This window comes from Protopterus annectens, chromosome 15.part0 (genome assembly GCF_019279795.1).
Source record: "Protopterus annectens isolate FY-2018-M chromosome 15.part0, PAN1.0, whole genome shotgun sequence".
NCBI lineage: Eukaryota > Metazoa > Chordata > Ceratodontiformes > Protopteridae > Protopterus > Protopterus annectens.
The window spans coordinates 831,215,798-831,235,252 of record NC_056749.1 but is presented as its reverse complement, the minus strand read 5'-3'; positions in this window follow the sequence as shown (position 1 = coordinate 831,235,252).

Below are 19,455 nucleotides of genomic sequence, written 5' to 3'. Positions count from 1 at the left end.
GGGGCAATCACTGAATTCTTCAATGATGTAGATATACTTTAGGAGGGTCTATATTACACAAATGACTGTTGCCAGAACCATGGCCTAAAACTAAAAGTAAAAAAATACATTATCATACCCTTTGAGAAGTCAAATACAAATGCAAATTACAACATCCATAGCACATTCCTAACAGAAAACTCAGAGGTGAGAGATCTAGGTAGTGAAGATAGAGAGTAGCCTGAACTTTGACCGCCATGTGTCCACAATCATGAGGTAGTCCTTCTATGTGACACAACATATAAGTAAAGGTGTGGCATCCAGATTCAAGGTAATTATAATCCAGCTATACACAGCCCTCATTAGACCAATAATAGAGTACAATGCACCATTTGGCATGAATTTTACTAGGCATTTACACCACCTGGAATAACCTCAGGGGTTCCTCACAAAGAAAATATAGGGTGTAAACAACATCTTGTATATGGAGAGACTAAAAGCCCTATCCCTTTACTCGCTCTTTAACCGACTATTAAGGGATGACCTACGCCCGACCTACAAAGAACTCACAAATCCAGCCCTGATATAGCTGCAACACATCTGCAAGTCAAACAACACAAGGGTAACCTGATCTAGGGATCTAAATTTAGTCAGCAATTCAAACAAAATATGCTGGAAAGACAGATTTATGTCTCAGAGATTGCCGTTTCTTGAACAAGCTTCCTATTCACATTAAACAGAGCCCTTCTCTGGCTGTTTTCAGACACAGTTTGGATCAATGGATGGGGGAACGCAAGCTCACCCCTTGTGTAGCACCCATGTCTCTTATGGACAGGGGCAATCTGTAAGATACTCAAGGCACAGCCAGATACCCAATACATCATCTTGTCCCTATGGGCCATATATTAAATACAATCGGGTTATATTGACTAGGTTTTTAAGGGTTCTTAAGCCATTAACCTAGTAATCTGCTATGAACCTATGAATCATATCTTGGTAGAGTGGCATACAATGGAAGGACTACAATTAAAGGTATTGGATAGAGATGTTAGTACATACAGAACAAGTGGTTAAAAGTTGCAGTGTATGCACTTTATGTTATAATAATGATCCAAGAGAGTTAGCCTATGCAATACATAGTAAAGAGGACAGATTTGCTTCAAGTTAAAGAAACAGCATAATTAAATGTCAAGATTACTGGAAGTACCCTGAAGTGGTTAAGTTTACAGATACTACAAGTCTCAGATTGATGAGCAGAAGTTTATATTCAAAACAAGGTACACTTTGTGCTGTTAAATTAGACAATGGTCAACACAACAAAAGCCAAGGAGGAGGAGTCAAAAAATGTTGCAACAGAATCAGGAGAGACAGATATATTATGCTAGACACTCCAAGAAATATCTGATCTGCAGAAAGGAGGAAGACTCAGAATTAATCAGCCATAGCAAGGGTAGCAAGCACATGAAATACAGGATGGTAAAGTAGCAGTAGTCAGATCATCTGGTGTTTGTAGACAATAAGGAAGACTGAAAATAAATATGTGGTATTGAATATGAATGTTTCTAAGCAAGAGGAAGTGTTTTCAGCCAGATAAAGCTATAGTGTATTGTGAGAATCTTGATTCACAAACACAATCAAATTAGTGAGATGTAACTTGAACCATCACAAGGAGAAAGATAAAGGTATGTTTCGAAACTCCTTAGGTGAGGGTGCTGTTCATACAGTCCTAGTACAGTACTTACTGTTTCAAGAGACAGAACATTCTGAAAAAAAGAAATATGTGACATTTTTGGGGTTTAAAATGTACAGCTGGTCTGACATGCAAGAAGCAATGCTAATTATAAATGACAAGATGGTATATTAATGTATCTCCAAGATGTAAGAGCAAAGTGCAGCTGTATTGGGAATGCACATCACTGAACCTTTCCTTCAGCAGAAAGCTCTCTCTGTAAAGATGTCATTGAGACTGATACATATCTATACTGTCTGTATCATTTATCAGCATCCTGATGAACACTATGTTAAAGGCATCACTTCAGCTACACTATGGAAAAAAAACCAAATGCTCAGCAACTAACTAGTTAAACATCAGCCATAAGAAACTATGATGGGGGTGATGATGTCAGGTAGTGCCAGCTGTACTAGAAGGAGTAGGGAATTGCATGTGTAACATATGCCAGCATAGCTACCTGGAGTTTTATAAAGGATTATATGTCATTTGAACATAAAAACTGATTTGTACAGATGCTTGTGTTGAAAATGTATTTGTAAAATTGCTTGTGTTAAAAATGTACCAACAGTGGGTCCTGCTGGACAGAAAACAAATATACATGTATGTCCAGATGTACTGTTGCACCTGCTGAAATGTACATATTTTAACAGAGGATTCTGGAAAGGAAGGGTTAAAGCTCAGCCCAGCTAACCTTAAAAAAATAGCCTGAAATTAAATTATTTGGTTTAGGCCATAAAGATTTTATCTCACAGATCTGAAGGCAGCATAGCTTGGTAGTCTCTGTAAGGAAGGGTGGAAGTGTTATTTATTTATTCATTACAATTTGATGACCGGGATACTCCACTTGGCCTGGAAGAGCCCATTTCCAGTGGAGGCCCAGGGAGAAAAGCTCCACAGAATATAGACACTTTTACAAGAGTTATACAGAAGTAAATAAAGTAGTAGAACAGTGAAAAATACAGAGATAATATACAATTTGTTAAAAAAAGACATAACATTTCTAATCCTATGTAATGATTTACAAAAGTGAGATTCATGTAGTTGAAACATATTAAAAGTACAGGCATTTCAGATGAAAGAAAATGTAAGTAAAACATTTATTTACAGATAAAAAAAACAAGCGTTTTTTTTTTTCTTTTTGGAAGTTAGAAATATGAGGAGAGGACAGAGAGAAGAAGGTGAGGTGGGAGAGGTCAAAGATGGTATATAGTGGAGAAAGCGAGAGGGTTGGGGAAGTTTATGAGGTATAGGGTAGGAGAGCAAGTAGAGGCAAAGGGTAAGAGACCACAGTGATAGAAAGTTGAGGTATATAGTGCATGGGAGATGGTGTTAAAGAGTTTATGTGGTAGGGCTACAGGAACATTCCCACTTTGAAAGTAGGTGAGATTGGAGAAGAGTTTTAAAGTTTGAGTGGCTCTGAGTATTTCAAAGGGTGGTAGGGAGAGAATTCCAGAGTTTAGTTAGGGAGCAGGATAATAGTAGGCGGCCAGGGGGTTGACAAGGCTTATATGTGTTTAGAAGATTGTGGTTTTCTGATCTTATAGAGTGGTTGGGCATGTAGGGGGTTAAAGAGGTGGCAACTAGTAGTTTGAATATGAGCTTGTGAGCAGTAGGAAGTCTAAGGAGTTTCAGGTAGTTAGGAAGTTCAGCCATTTCAAGGAGTGAAGAGAGAGAGAGAGAGACAGTGATGCACTGAGTTTATGGAGTTGGTGCCAAATTTGGAGATTTTATTGTAACAGGTTTACAACTTGGCCTGTAAGCCTAGCTGAAGATTAGTGAATAGGGGCGTGTAGTACATAAGAGAGGAAGGAGGAAAGTAGAGGTAAGGGTATGTCCGATGGAGGGGTAAGGTAATGATTGTGTCTATATAGGAGACCTAGTTTTTGGTGAGTTTTTTGATATTAGTTTGGATATGGATGTAAAATTTTAGATTTTCATCAATTATGACATTGAGCAGTTTGGTATGTGATACTATTTCTATGGGGCTGTTATTCTGAGCAGTCACTTTAAAAGGATTGTTGTCTGTATTGGTGTTTTTGGATGGGGAGAAGATCATTAACATTGTTTTATTGGCATTTAAGGCGAGGTGGTTAGTATGCATCCATGATTCGGTATTAGAGAAGGCTAACTGAGTTTTGAGAAGTAGGTTGGAGGGGGTGTCTGCTGTACAAATAATGGTCAAATCATCAGCATATTTAATTAGTGTGGCATCTGAGAAAGACTGGTGGAAGTTATTAATGAAGATGTTAAAGAAGAGGGGGCCTGGGATGGAACCCTGGGGAACTCTGGTAGGGATGTGTATAAAGGAAGAGAGAGAGTTTTTCCATTTGACGGCTTGCTGTCATTCAAAGAGGTAGCTGGTGAACCAGGTGATGGTAGGGGTGGAGAGGTTGAGACAGGAGAGTTTGGATAATTATAAGGGGTGAAAAACAGTATCAAAGGCTTTGGGGAGGACAAGGAACAGAGTAGAAACTATTTTTCCAGAGTCACGAGCAAGGTTTATGGAGTCTAGAAAGGAGAGGAGGGAAGTGATGGTACTATGCGCCCAGGACATAAACCATGTTGTGTGGGGGTTAGTAGGTTGTTTTGGGTCCTATAGGATATCATATTTGATTGAATACATTTCTCCATGATTTTTTTACTTGAATAGTTTTTATTGATTTTTCAAAAAAGATTTATCATTTAACTTATTAATACATTGTCTAATGATTAAAACAGAATTACTAACTATGTACAATATTTACAACTGGCTTGAACATTAATTATAGAATTAACCAATCCAATCAAAATAACGTCATGCAAAAAAAAAGAAAGTATTTTCTATTCTTTTACAGTTACAAAGAGTATTATCTCAAATTTAATGTCTCATTGAGGGATAATATTTTCTTCCGTGGATTGTTGCTCCATAGTTTGGGTGTGATTCTTAGTTATTTTACCTTAGTTTCCATCAGTACAGTTTCCTTCAGTAGTGTTATGAATTCTTCAAAGGGTGGCTTGGAATTAGATTTCCATTTTCTAGCATTCGCAAGTATATTACCAAAGTAAATAGAAATTGTTATTCAGTTCTAGATTCTAATTGACATTCAACAGTATTAAAGCCTTAGATAACACAAATGTATCTGAAATGATGGCTTGTAGGAAGTTACTAATATCTTCCCAAAATGTTTTAACTTTGATACAATCATAAAAGATATGCATCCAATCTGCTTTGCATGTGTGTAAACATCTCCAACATATGACATTATTAGAAGAATTAAATTTAGCTAGTTTATTGGGTGTTTAGAAAGATCTATGCATACATTTCTACATGTAAATTCTCCAGAGTTGCAAGTTGGATGCTAATTTAATAGAATTTAATATTTTAGTTTTATTTTCCCATAGATAAATTTATTGAATGTCCTTTAGTAATATAGTTCAATTTTTTTGATTAGTTGTAACTTTGTATTTTATTAAAATGCTATATAATTTTGATGTTATATTTTCACAATTTTGATTATTATATATTATTTCAAATATATGTTTTGTAAATTTAGGTTTATCTTTGAAGGGAGAATTATTGATAATTCTGCATAGATCTTGTGAATATAATAATACACTTTGAAGTATAAGCCAATCTGATGAAGAGAGCTCATATGTTTTTATTATGTACTGGCTATCTATAACCTTTCGATTGTTAATACATTGTTGCCAGCATATACATTTTTTCGCTTCTCATGTAGTAAAAACTATCCTGTGTATCTTATTATGGAAGTTTTTTGTAACACTAAAGGGATATAACAAATGTATCCATAACTTTATGTCTGTGTTGGAAGTTACAAATCTTCTAAATGAGTTAAACATGTCATTTATGAATTTTAATTTAGTAGGTTTTGTTAGATTATATTGAAAACTGGCACATAAGATATGCCATGGTTTATTAATGTGATCATCTAATATTAGGTTCTTTAAAATGTTACTCTCGTTTGAATAGATAATAGTGTATAAAGTTTTCCAATTGGAAGAATAATTTGGTTCTATCCAATTTATAATGATTCTAAAAATGGAGGCTTTAATATAAGTTTCAACATCTGGAAAATTAATCCCTCCTTGTTTCTATGGTCTAATTGATGTGTGAGGGATATTCTATTTTTGTTGGGTACCAAAGACATTTTAATGTATTTATTTCTTTTAAAAAAATGCTTATCTGGTATCACGGGAATGGCTTGTGCTATATAAAATTTTTGGAACTAATATCATTTTTATTAATTGTAATCTGTCTTCAGAGGTTAAATATATTCTGTTTCACTTTACTACATTAGTCTTTATTGTGTTTATAATTTTTTTATAATTTATAGTTAAGCTTTCTTCTATGTTTGTACCTAGTGTTATTCCCAAACAGTTTAAAGTGAAAACTTGTTTACCAATTATTTGATTATCATCTATTAGAAAATCACTTTTTTATTCAATATTACGAAATTTAATTTTCTTTTATTAAAATGTAATCCTGAAATTGAATAGAATTTTTCAACTTGTATGCCAGCTCTTTTAAGGATTTTTTAGATGTGGTCATGGTAAAAAGTATATTGTCCGCAAATAACATAATTGTGGAATTGTATTGACTATATATATTTATACCTTCTATTTTGGGATTATTGCATATTGAGGAGGCAAATAATTCAATAGCTATTGCAAATAATATAGGAGACATGGGACAGCCTTGTTTTGTACTGTTTGTTAGTGCTACTGGTGCAAAAGTGAAAGGACCTAATTTCACATATGCAAGATTGTTTTTGTATATATTCTTTATCAATAAAACAAAAGAATGTGGAAAATCATAGAGTTCTAATACTTTAAATAAATAGTTCCATTTTAAAGGATCAAAGGCTTTCTCTATATCTAAAGCAATTAGTAAGGCTTCTTGTTTATCTCTATTTAAGATATCAATGAGAGTTAATATTCTTTGTATGTTATCATAGACACGTCTATTGTATAGGAAACCTATTTGATCTTCATTTGCAATATTTGTCATAGATTTTTTTTATTCTATTAATTAGTATAGCCATAAAGATTTTATAATCATTGTTAAGCAGTGATATTGGTCTATAAGAGCTGCATTTTGTTGGATCTTTGTTTTCTTTTATTATAGGAATAATTAATGAATATCTCCAAGATGGTGGTATTATATTTTGTGTTTGTACTTCAAGTATGGCTTTATGAAGACTGAGGTTACAGATGATGGGAAGATTTTATATATTTTAATTATAATACCATCCATTCCTGGAGCTTTATTATTTTTACTTTCTTTAATTTTCTCTATAACTTCTTTATGAGAAATTTATTTTTGGAGTTCTAATTTTAACTTCTCTGGCATTTTTATTCATATTAAATTTCGGTTCTAAATTAAAGTTATTTGTTTGATTTCCATCTATTCTATAATGCTCAGTATAATGATGTTTGAATGCATTTAATATATCACTTATATCTGATACTTTTTTGTTTCTATTTCCCTTCATGGATGATATTAGTAATGTAATTTGCTCTAGATTGCATTTTGACTCTCATTGCCAGATTGTGCATGTGTTTAGGGGATACAGAATATGTATTTAGTTTTAATTTCTCTAGTGTTAAATTAGTTTTATGTGTTAAAATTGCATTGTATTTTTATTTAATTTGTCAAATTTCTTTTTATTAGTGAGTACATTTGTTGAATCATTATTTATTTTTATAAGTTGGTTTTGTATGTTGAATAATTCAGATTCCCATTCTTGTAACTTTTTTTGATCTATGTAAGAATTTTACCATATAAATAGACGTTTAAGGTGTCCCATATCATGAATATATTAAGCTCATCAGAATAATTAGTATATAAAAAATGTGTAGTTCTGTAAGTAACCAAGGTTTAAATTCTTTTAATTCTGTGATGTATGCTGGTATTCTTGCCATTTGTATTAATTTCTTAAAATCTACTTGAATTTTAAGGAGAAATACTCTATGGTCTGATAGTGGACATGTGATCATTCAAAAATTATGATTTTTTGTGTTTTAGTCTTGGGAAACACATTTTATCAATTCTTGTTTGAGTATCAAATCTATGATCTTGATGAGAAAATAGTGAGTTATTCTCTTTTAATTTAAATGTGTCTATTATATTATGAATTTCTTTCCATTTTTGAGTAGTTTTGCTAAAGGGGTTTGATGCAGATTTCTTTTATTAGTGGTCTCAGAATTATCTAAAATACAATTAAAATCCCCACCTATTATTAAATTACCTTTATATGTTTTGCTAAGATCTAAATGTTTTTTAGGTGTTCCTATGCCTGGAAACTAGTATAAGTTTACTAATGTCTAAATTCTATTGTTAAATGTTATTATTACAAGTGTTATACATCCTTCTGTCTTCATAGCTGTATAGAACTTGAGGATTTATAGTATTTTTTTCTCCATAAGATCATTACTCCTCTGTTTTTTTGTTTTATATGATGAGTGGGCTAATGTTGTATACTCATTTGGATTCTATAGATGTTTTTCATTCATTTCGAAGTGAGTCTCTTGAAGAAAGACTACTTGTGCTTTATTTAATTTTAAATATTTTAATAGATTTGATTTTTTCTTTGGATTGTTTAGGCCATTAGTGTTTAAGGAGAGTAATGTTAAGTCCATATGCTTTGCTGAATTTCAATTTTACTAGTACATATAATAATGACAAGACATCTTTTATAACACTGTAGCTGATAAAAGTTTTTCCCATTTTATGTATCCTGACTAGATTGGATTTCTTTTTTAATACATTTAGATTTGAGTTCATTTCAGGTCATAGTAAAAGAAAAAAATATAACATGAAAAGTATTACTTTTAATAATGTAATCCATAATTTTAATATTCCAGCTATCATACATGGAATGATATACATTCCTAATCTGATAGACAAAAAAATCTGTCAGATTATCCCTCATGTCTTAACAAATTTCTTTGTGCTCCGTTTTTAATTCACTGGGGATCTTTTAAGTTTAAATGAGTAAATCAACCTTTAATTAAACATATTAATCTTTTAAGCTTTCAATTAATTTTGATTACATGTGTAACTTTGTTCTTATGTGTCAGTATATGTTTATCTTTTCTCAATTATGTGATATCTTTGTATAAGAATGAATCACAATAATTGGATCTTCTGATATTTTAGCTAGGTTATAACACTGTCATCAGTCTATATTTTCCATCTGTTAATGAGCAATCATTAGATAGATAGTAAGTTATTGTTTATTGTTTCATCGGGTATATATGTTCTCAAACAAATGCCATTTATCTATAAAATATTTAATATAACACAGTATATTAAAGATAGAATGTTTAGATTTCAAATCAGTTAATGTAAGTCATATTGTCATGCTGTATAATTCTACATTTCATGCAACATATTTATATATAATCATCCTGCTGTATGATTCTACATATCATGTGACATATTTACAAATAGTTTTTTTGTGTAGACTTTCTCATTTGATGAGATTTGTAACTATATATTAATAGGCATAGTCAAACATATAGCTAACTAAAGACTGTGTATATCTAAGTAATATTCCTTATTGTAGATTTATGATGGCACACAATTCATATAACTATCTTTATCACAAAACATATAAGTTTGTTATCATACAGTATTTTAGAGTCAAATAGACCTTTAATATTAAGATGTTAAGGATGCTCCGTCTTGTTTAAAAGTAATGGGATAGACTGGATAGGTATAGAAATGTCTTTTGGAATATATCTTATCTTTGTATCTTCCAAAATATCTACCTGTCTTCATTTCCTTGAAAGCATTACTATATTTATTTTAGTCATAGATTCGCAGTACAACTTCATTAATCAATGAGAAAAGTAATACATTGACTATTTCTATTCAATAATCAATATTGAAGTTGCTAATTTTTTACAATTTATTTAGTATTTGAGATGCATTACTAATAAAGGGAACTGTACTTGTTTTGTTTGCAAAGGGCTCCATCTTCTGGTTCAACTGAAAATTGTCTAATGTTTCTGTTATTATTAAAGTACACAAATTTCTTTATATATGAGACCATTTTCAAAACCGATGAGTTCCTGAAATCAATACTAATGCTAGTTATGTTTCCTGACAACACAGCCAGTATCAGCATTAAAACAGCTTAAAACGAAAAAAAAAAACAATATAATTCTTTATACAAGTGATGTCATGTTCTTCATAGGTTCATAAGAGTTTATACTGGGTGCTCTAATATGCAACAGTTTCATAGGTTGATACTAGGCTAGCAGCCCTAGGGACTATACAAGCCTAGCCATAACAATTCCCTGGCTATTTCTTCCCACAGTATTTACTTCCCTGGACCACTGTCTAGCAGGGCAACTGATGGGATCCCCACAGTGAATTTCCTATCTTCCCATCCAATCATCAATGTTCCTTTTGAAGAGGGCCAAAGAGGCACTTTGCTCGACATGTATGTGCAGTCTATTCCACAGTCTGGGGAGTCTCTGGTTCAGGAACCTATCCCTCCAGCATGTTTTGTTCATTGTGATGACAAGGTTTAGATCCCTGGAGCATGTGTCTCTGAGGGATTGGGATTGCTTTAAGTGTTGCATGTCCAACAGCTCTGGGTTTGACATGGCCTTGTATGTTAAGCAGAGATCGCCTCTGAGTAGACGATATTCAACAGAGTATAGGTGGAGGTTTTTTAGATGGTCAACATAGGGCATCTGCTTTAGGCCTGTGATTTTTTTAGTGAGGTATTTCTGAAGCCTTTCCAGTTGTTGCAGATGTCTTGAGAGGTACATACCAAATGGGGCATTGTATTCTATAATGTGTCTAATGAGGGATGAGTACAGTGGGACAATGACCTCCTTTTTTCTGGATGAAAAGCCCTTAGTGATGAGGTGCACCACAAAGGATTTCCTGACTGTTGTGGCAATGTGGTTATCGAAGGTGAGACCAGTGTCCACCTGTGTCCCTAAGTCTGTTATCACACTTTTGGTGTTTAGTGTACTGTCACCTATGTGGTAATTCACAGGGACATATTTTTTCCCAAAGGGGATAACTATACATTTTTTGGCATTGAGCTTGAGCCCATGGCTCTGGCACCAAGCATCTGTTTCTGTAAGGCCCTTTTGTAGAATATCCACATCATTTGGGGATTCAATAATGGCTCCCAGTTTGCAGTCATCTCTGAACTTTGTTAGCCAGAGTCTCTTAGTGTTGGCCTGTACTTCAGAGAAGTAGATGCCAAACAAGAATGGTCCTAATACTGAACCCTGAGGTACTCCACTTGTCACTTGTTTGGAGCTGGATTTGGAGTCGGCTGCTTTTACAGTGTGGGTTCTGTCAGTAAGCCAGTTGGTAACCCATCGAGTGATATAGGGATTAATGCCCAGCTTAGTAAGTTTATCTATGATTCCAGAGTTTGTGGGGTCCAGTGTTTGAAGGTTGCTAATGTCTTTGTTTATAGGTTTTGAAATGTGTGTTCAGGAAAGGTTCTAATATTAAAAACATCATAGAGAAAAAAAGTGTTAATGTTTACCCATATGGACGTAATAAACAAGGAACTTATAAATGTGGACACTGTTCTCAGTGCCCATTTATACACCATGGAGAGAGCATACATCTGTTAGCCAGAAATAGGAAACTCACATGTGAGGGGTATGCTACATGTGAGACTAGAGGTGTGGTTTATTTAGTGGCTTGTAAGGGATGAACTGGTTTTTATGTAGGAAAAACTGAAAGAAAATTGCGGAAAATTTATGAACACCTATATGAGATCAGGAACCACAACAACAGTAATGCCTTATACAGACATAGTACTGTTTGCTCAAATACATCCTTTTCTTTTTTTTATTTTGGAAGTAGTAGTAAAAGATGTGAGAGGGAGACCCTGTGAATTATATACTGAATACAGAGAATTTTTTTTGGCAGGTGGTGCTGGAGGCAAATAAATTTACAAGGATGAATGACACTATTTCTGTTGCCCAAGTACATAGAGCAGCTAAACTTATGCATTAATCCCCTCCACTAATAGGCTCTACTATGTATTTATGGAATATATACAAGTCTTCTTCTTTTGTATTTTTAACATTTTCTAATGCACTCATTTATATATATATATATATATATATATATATATATATATTTTTTTTATATATTTATATATTTTATATACATTTATATATTTCTTGTTTTTATACAAGGTTTTAGAATGTTTTAATTTAAGTTTCAGGTTTGGAGATATTAACAGGTCAGTGATTTCTGGGTTAATATTGTTTTAAATTGTTCTAAATGGTTTTAATTGTTTCAATTGCTTAAATATGTTATGTATTGTGATTGGAGGAAACTAATTGATTATGTTATTTAAGATGATCTTTATGGCTTTTATCTGATGAAGTCATTTCATGATGAAAATGTATTTCACAAGGAATGTTAATGTATGTGAAGCCTCTGTGTTTGTAATAAATGTATTTACGTGTATTTTATGTGTTTGTAATAAATGTATTCACATGTATTTTCAGTCCGGTGTCCTTCTAAGTGCTCTTTAATCATGTATTTGTTTATAAGTTCCATGATAATACATTCTATAGCCTTGCAGATCAGGCTCGTCAGACTGATGGGGCGTTAGTTCCCGGGATCCAAGGTGGATCCCCCCCTTGTGGAGTGGGATAACTGTAGCTGTGCACCACTCAGTGGGTATGAAGCTGGAGATGAGGCATTGATTAAACATGACACTTAGGTGAAGTGCCAGTTCATTTTGTAGTTCATGTAGTACACAGCCTGGGATGTCATCTGGTCCCATGGATGCTGTATTCTTAGCTTTGGAGAGTGCGTTTTTTACCTGTGTGGCCATTATTACCAGAATTTGGCAATCTTTCAGGTATTGAGATGGGCCCTTTAGGGGGTGAGAGGGGAGTGAAGTTTGCACTGAATCAATCTGCCAGGATATTGGCAATATCCTTGGGATCAGTATATTTAATGCCATTCTGTTGTAGTTCAGAGCAGATCTGAGCATTGCTATTTAGATTCTTGACATAGCTATAGAATGCCTTGTGGTTGTCTTTGGAATCATTGGCAATTTTATTTTCGTAACTAGCTTTGGAGGATTTTATGAGGGATCTCAGCTTCTTACTGAGGCTGGTAAGGGAATTTTTTGCATCCTGGGATTTTCCTATTTTCTGCAACAGTTTCTTCCTTTTGTTATAAAGTTTGTTTATGGCAAGGGTCCACCAGATTGGCTTCCTTTTTTTGGAGGAGAGCATCTTGGTTCAATTGGGGATAGCACAATTCATGCATGAGTGGATGTGCTCGTACAGTTCCTTAGTGTATGATTCAGCAGTTGAACTTTCAGTTCATGTCTGTATGGGTGTCATGAAGTTTGTCACTTCTGACTTGAGTAGCATGAAGTTGGCTTTGGAGACTTTTTTACAGAGGTTTCCTTACTGGGGGTGGGGTGGGGTTGGGATTGGGATGTGGATGTCAAGGGTGATTAGTTTATGGTCAGACCTGACCAACAAGGGGGTGACCATAGGTGTGGAGTATTGATTTTCCATGTTGGTAATGACCAGGTCTAGGATATTGGAGTCCCTGGTGACCATAGGTGTGGAGTATTGATTTTCCATGTTGGTAATGACCAGGTCTAGGATATTGGAGTCCCTGGTGGGACTAAGGATTAGTTGATCCAGGGCATTGGAATTTATGAATTCCAAGAACCGTTGGGCAAAGGTGTTGGTACACGAGTAGTTTTCCCAGTTAATGGCAGGGTAGTTGAAATCACCCAGTATTAGGGTGTTTGGTTGTATCTTAATATTTTCCAATATGTTTAGAAAGGTGTAGTGAGAATCTTAGGGCATGGTGGGGGATCTGTAGCAAGCTACAATTTGGATTGCAGTCTTATCTAGTGTTAGTTGCACCTGGCACCTGTAGAATTTTAGATGCATTGTGTTGGGCAACTACCCTGGTGTTGTGAATAACTTTGGTGAATATGGACACTCCTCCACCTTTAGTGTTTCGATCTTGGTTTGGTGGCCAAAAAGTGTGGTAAGAGTTGTAGCCTGGTATTGTAGGGGTGCTTTCTGGTGCCTTGAACCAGGTCTCAGTTACTGCACAGATATCAATGCTATCAATTTTTAGGAGTGCCTCGAGAGAGTGCATTTTGAGGTTTAGACTTCTAGCATTGAGTAGAATTACTTTCGGATTTTGCATGCTTGTGCCTGTTACGGTGGTGGTTTTGTCCTTTGAACTTTGCCTAAAAAAGGCACTATAGGGGTGGCAAGAGCCTTAGCCAGTAACCTGAATCCCAGGGGCGAGAGGTGCAGACCATTTCTGGCAAAGCATCGTGGTCTGTCGATCATGTCATCCCAGGCAGACAGATACTGGATCCCCTTTGAATGACACCAGAAGCTTAGCCAATTGTTGAAGTCAATCATTTTGTGGTATCATTCTGGGTGAAGGCAGGATGCTAGTCAGTGCTAGGGTCATACCTGCCTGGGCCACATGATCTGAGAGCTCTTCCATGTCTCTTTTCATGTAGTCCAGGGAGGTACATCTCAAGTCATTCACTCCAACATGGACAATGGCAGAGTCATATTTGTACTTGTTGCAGAGTGACTTGAGTGCATGCATTATGTGGTGGATCCTGGCACCCGACAGGCAGAGGACTGTAATTTTCTCCTTGTTCAGCCTGGTGAGTGGGACATCAGTGTGCCTGACTATAGACTCACCTATGATTAAAGTGCAGGGTACGTTGACTTGCCTTAGGGGCTGTTGTTGGGTGGCACACTGGTGTTGTGAGCTATGTGACACTTTGGTTGTGATTGGTGCTTGTTTGTGTTTCAGCTTCGAAGGTTCTTGTTGCTTGGGCAGGTTACTGTTAAGAGCCTCCACATATGTGGGTTTAGTGTGGCTATGTGTGGGTGTTGGTGGTGTGGGTTTAAAAGGGCTATGTGTTGCTTGAGGTATAGTGTGGGTGTTAACCTTCTCCTCTTGACTGTCTAACACAATCTTGGGTGGAGAGCTTTGCTTCCAGTTTGGCTATGTAAGTGCATCTCTCACAGTTTGTAGTGTTGGGTGGTAGGAGGAGAGGGTTATCTGTGTACATGAGGCAATTGCTGCATTGCCCCAGTATGCTCAGATTCACCAGATGGACAGGAAAAATCACGGGAAGCTGACCCTTGGACATGCCTGGTTTGGTGCTTTTTTTTTTGTAAAGTACAAGAGCTGTTTTCCCTTACCTTAGCAAGGTACTTTGCAATTATAGGCTGTTTAGTGCCTATGATTAATTTCTCCTTATTAACAAGGAGAGTTGAGTCCTTGTATTGGTTTAAGACTTCCTAGTGCTTTCCAGCAGGTTTTAAAGCAAGTGCTAATCACATGGATGCTTAAAGGTAAGATGATAAAAAAATGGTTTATCCTAAACACTGCAGTGTGTACTAGAGGAGTTAGATGTGAAAGTAGGTAACTTACATTTTACCTGTCTAAAACGTTAAGTTTTAGTGGAGACTCACTATTTTTAAAACAGCAAGATAGATTGAAAGGGGGTGGTCCCTTTTGTATTCTGGTACTATGGAATACAGTAGGATGGCCAATAAATTTAAATAGTTGAAGGGGAGTGATTTCACAAAATGATAATTTTGTGCTTACTCACACAAGCCAGTAAAAACAGAGAGGAAATGAGATATATGGTCAAATTAACATAAGGGGAAGGCAACTAGAAAGACAGTGATATTTAAGAATACTACAGTAACCGGCTGGGAGGGTGGGGAAAAAATTCTGCCCGACTCACAAGAGACAGAGCTGTGCTCTCTTTTCAAGTTTTAATATGCAGTTAAAAGCAGAATACAAGTAAAACACAAAGTAAGTAAAACAAATCACAGTATTCAACATAGAAAAAGACAATAAAGTAATATAACAAATAAAAAGCAAACTAACCTTTCCCTCCAGCAATGTGTAGCAGAGTCTGGGTGAGCCTTTCTAGTAAAGTTTCACAAAGATCTTTCTTATATGTTTCAGTGACTCAAGGCTATTCTCTTAAAAAGTGAGAAGGCAAATTCAAAAGCAATTGATTTCAGATATTGATTAGTAATACATAAGGTGATTCTTTGAGCAAGGATACAGGAAGTTCTCTTTTAGATACATAACCCTTTGGGAGGAAGCAGTGCTAGAAACAAACAATGAAGACATCAGAAAGAATTCATTGAATTACTTATGAATGCAATAATTTTATGCAACAAAGAGGGTGGAAGATTTGGCATTACCTATACATACATTTAACATATTAGTCTTCACAAGGAAGCATAAAGCTCTTATTTGTGTATTCATAATATTACTTTACAGATTAACTGATCTGGTGTAAATAACCCTAACATATATTGGCTGTCTCTCTGCATGCTAGAAGCAAACACCAATCCACAGCTTTTTTAATACATGTAGGATTCTTACTATTACTGGAAAACATGAATCTTTCAATTACTGTGACACTACAATATACAGAGTTCACTATATACTGACTGGATTACTTTGAAGAGATTTGTCTAGTTCATTTAAAAGATTGTAGTATGTCCGATCTCTTGACATCAGAGGATGTTAGACTATTATGTATGTCAAGATTGTTACTTCTTGCCTTTTACATTAATATTGTTCATTTTCTAGGCTAAAAGATTAAAATATTTAAATAAGTTGAACATAAATGGGAACATCTCGAAAGTAACTTCTCTCCTATTAATAACATGTTTCAGCTCTTGAACTAGTAAAAGACTGCTCGTCTCTTTAAAAATATGAGGAGGTGCGTACATGCGTTGATGTTATCTTTGCTGACTATCGTAACTTCCACATTTGTACATTGAGTCTTCACAGTTGTCACTGTCTCGATGGTAAACAGAGAACAATGGAAACTAAGAGATCATTTCACTGTTCAATGTTCGCAGACCTCGTGTAGAATCAGTATGTATTAACAGTTTTCCTTTCCTTTGCTTGCCCGCACTCAGCACCCTTCTCTTACTTTCTTCTTCTTATTGCATATATTAATTCTGACAGATGGATATAACACTAAATGTTTTGTCTGTCGTACTTTTTAATTATGGAGTGGTTGTTTGAAAAGCTGTAAGAAGGCTTGGCACTCTCATGAGCTTGCGGCTACTTCACAAGTAAAAATTGTCTATTCGCAACCTCTCCGAATGTTGTAGATTTAAATGTGATTTGTTTAACGGAACCAAACCACAATAATCATTATTAAAGTATATGCAGCTGCCATCTGATTGTCTATTTGACTCATTATTAGGAACGAAAAAAAACACAACATTCATTTACTTGTGAACGATGTCTAACATAACATACATCCTAGGTTATGGTCTGAGAACAGTCGTATATCAGCAGTTAAAGTGACTATATATCAGTATGCTCTCACTTGTTGTATTTATGTCAATCACCGCTTTTTCTTCCCCCCTCTTTCCTTCCTCCCTTTGATACTATCTATACCTCTCTCTCTTCCCTCTCCCACCCCCCATCTTTCCTTCCTCCCTTTGATACTATCTATACCTCTCTCTCTCTTCCCTCTCCCAACCCCATCTTTCCTTCCTCCCTTTGATACTATCTATACCTCTCTCTCTTCCCTCTCCCACCCCCCATCTTTCCTTCCTCCCTTTGATACTATCTATACCTCTCTCTCTTCCCTCTCCCATCTTCCAATTGTATTAAAAAAAGAGCAATTCTTTATAGTAAATGTTACTTGTCTTTACTTATCATTCCTACATTAATTATGAGTGCTTTTATACTAAGTTAATTTAGAGAAAACATGTTACAGGAAGAAAGAGAAAGAATAATAGAATAAGAAAAGAGAATAAAAGAAAAAGATGAAAAAGGAGTACAAGTAGTGAGGCAACTAAAAATAAAAATTGTACATACTTTTTTGTTTCTTTAGTATGAGTCTCACACTTTAGTAGAATCTTTGAGAGTAGTTGTGGATATTGCATGTTTTGTTTTAGTTGTTTCTTTTTTTTTTACATCAATCCAGGCATTTTTTTCAGGAGATCTTTTCAATTAAGTTGATGATGTCCAGTCCATTTCTTCTGGAATTGTAATTATATCATTGTTTCTGATGAAGGAAGATGCCTCCTCTATATTATTGAATGCCCTCATTTCATTTGAATGGAAGATCTTGATTTTTACAGGATATACAAGTTGAGCTTTTATTTTGTTTTGTTTAAGTAATTTCGTAAGTGGCCAGGTTTTTTCCCTCAAGTCTAGGACTCTAGTAGAATAGTCATTATCAAATCTGATTTGGTCGTGTTTGTATTTGAAAAGACTTTTTCTCCATGCTGGTTTAAGTGCAAGTTCTTTGTCAATATATGATAAAAACTTTATTACTATTGATCAAGGAGCAGTATTAGGTGAGGAAGATATAGGCTTTCCTATAGCTCTATGAGCTCTTTCTATGCCACTGGATAGACCTTCTTTTAAATCTAAGATTTCAGGTAGCCAGGAATTTAAAAATAAAATAATGTAATCACCCTCATATTCTGATATTTGTTGGTCTTTCTGTATTCTCTACATCATCTATCTTGTTGATTAGCCAGTTGTTTTGCTGTAATAGGAATTCACTTTGATTGTCTTCCTCCTTCTGTCTCCCTTCTATGTCACAGAGAGAAGTCTCAGTGTCTGATATTTTTGTTTGTTGCTATCATAATTGTTTGAAGACATCAGTTTGTTTTTGGCAGTTCTCTTTCAGATTTTCAAGATTGTCTTTAAATCCATCTATTTTCAAGGATAGCTCCTGTAGTGTAGAATACATCAGTTGGATTTCTTTCCTCAAGGTAGTTTCAGTGTGTGAGTTCTTTGAGTTGCACATTTTCACAAAGTAGTATTAATCTCCAAATTGTTTTGACAGGAAAATATTGATGAAATGTTACCAAAATTAGTTTATAGGTGGAACAGAAGTTTATCAATGATATTTAGTTGGTTTTGTTTGATAAAATAATTTTCCTGTTTTTAGTCTATTTTTGTGGAGCTCTAAAAAAGCGCTTGTGTCAGTTGGCCATCTAGGATCCACCCCCCATTTCTTCATGATTTCTGATAGTGAGGATAAAATGGCTATGGGCTGAAAATTAGAAGTGTCAGTGTTTTTGCCTCCTTTATGGAGTGGAATGATAAATACGTGTCTCCATAATGAGGAGACGCATGATTCTAGTATGTATCGGTTTATTAAGATGGAGATGGGATGGGCAATGCTGCCTGCAGACAATTTGAGGAAAGCTGTGGGGCAAGGGAGCATGGCTTGAGTTGAAGGAGGAGCTTCTTTATTTTGCTTATAGAGAGAGTAGAGAAGATAAAAGTAGGAGTAGGGGTAGTGAGATTGTGTGGAGATGTAGAAGGGTTGTTGGGGAGAAGGTTGAGAGTGGTGGGAGAAGCTGGTGGTGAGTTTAGCTATGGATTCTATGAAGAAGGTATTGAAGTTAAAGGCATTTTCTAGATCAGTAAGGTTTAGGTTAGGGGATGGATTATCCTTATTGCCTGGGTGGAGAAGGATAGGAGATAGAGTCCCATAATTTTCTTGGGTTGGATAAGTTTTCTGATTGAAGTTTATTGTAGAATGATTTTTGATCCCTAATTATTAGCTTTTTGGCAGTGTTACAGAGTAGTTTGACTTCTGTTAGGACATGGGGTAATTTGTTTTTATGTTAAAGTTTCCACTTTTTGTCTGTTAGGTGCATGATTTGTTTAGTTTCTTTGGTTAACCAAGGGGAGGATGAAGTTTTAACTCTTT